Source organism: Suricata suricatta, chromosome 7 (assembly GCF_006229205.1).
Source record: "Suricata suricatta isolate VVHF042 chromosome 7, meerkat_22Aug2017_6uvM2_HiC, whole genome shotgun sequence".
In the NCBI taxonomy this organism is placed as follows: Eukaryota; Metazoa; Chordata; class Mammalia; order Carnivora; family Herpestidae; genus Suricata; species Suricata suricatta.
The window spans coordinates 137,954,703-137,955,853 of record NC_043706.1 but is presented as its reverse complement, the minus strand read 5'-3'; the positions used below and the strand labels follow the sequence as shown (position 1 = coordinate 137,955,853).

The following is a 1,151-nucleotide window of genomic DNA, read 5'->3' as shown; positions in this document are numbered from 1 at the left end:
GGGGGTGCAAGCGTGGGTGCAGGGAGAGGGTGTTCCGGTGGCCATGGTGGGGAGGGGACTGTTAATTGCTCCCACCAGGAGGCATTTCCTGGGAAGGGGGCTGGGACACAGTCATTTGACAAAGCAACAATTTAAGGTGGTATCTGGCCGCTGCCCTGAGCATGATCGTAGAGCAAGAGGGGGCATGAATGGCACCACCTTAAGGCCGCAAGTTCAGGTGGCCTGAGATCCCCAGGCCTGTGGGACTGGCACAGGGATGCTCTTGAATTACACTAGAACTTTCCAGGCCATGCTGCGGCCAGCATTAGGAGGAGTTTGGCCAACAGAGGGAGCATATGAGCTGTCGTTGATGAACAAATGATTCTTCCAGAAGCTGGGCTAGGAAAAAGGGGGACCCAGGAATTGTCCAAGGATTTAATCAATGTGTGCGTTGAAAAAGCTTGCAAAATAAAGTTCAGACATTCACGAGCAAATTTTCCCCATCTTTAGATGTTGCATAGTTTCCAAATTCAACAACAACAAAAAGAATGTGTTAAACACTGGCCAACGTTTTCCTGTGGCTGGAGCGCCGCACACCCTCTTCCCTGTTAGGCCCATCTTCCCTGATCTACCCTGTTAGGCTACTAAGAGCCTTCTGAGCCCAGAGCTGCCTGCACCCATCCTGGGGGTGGTGAAGGCTCGGGGGCGGGGTGCCCCCTGCGGGGTCCCGCGGCTCCGGACCCGCCAGACCCCTGAAAGCCAGTGGTCCTCTTCCCGGCACCAGAGGCCTGGTGTTTCGGCCGCCCCTGCGTGTGGCTGGGCTTGACCGCAGCGCGTGCTCCCTCCTTCCAGGTTCGACGTGGACAGCTGCACGTACTACTTCAGCTGGGACTCCCGGGCTGCCTGCGCCGTGAAGCCCCAGGAGGTGCACATGGTGAACGGGACCATCACCAACCCTAGGAATGGCAAGAGCTTCAGCCTCGGAGATATTTATTTTAAGTAAGTGAAACATTTTCCTTTTGAGCGCTGAAATGTATTCAAACTTAAACCAGCAATTAGATCTTTCCCTGGGGCGGGGGGTGGGGGTGGGGGGAGGGTCTGTGTGTGTTACCCTTTCTGGGTAGAGGTCCTATTTTGCTTAAACCGAGAGGGACAGCTCTACTCAACTATGA

At 55.0% G+C, this 1,151-nt stretch overlaps 1 protein-coding gene across 1 annotated transcript in view; it reads right to left on the bottom strand.

Moving 5' to 3' along the window:
• Window positions 1-1,151, bottom strand: part of IGF2R (insulin like growth factor 2 receptor) — a gene marked incomplete at its 5' end in the record, with an annotated part of 98,190 nt that overhangs the window by 8,802 nt on the left and 88,237 nt on the right. The gene's annotated exons all lie outside the window — the stretch shown is intronic.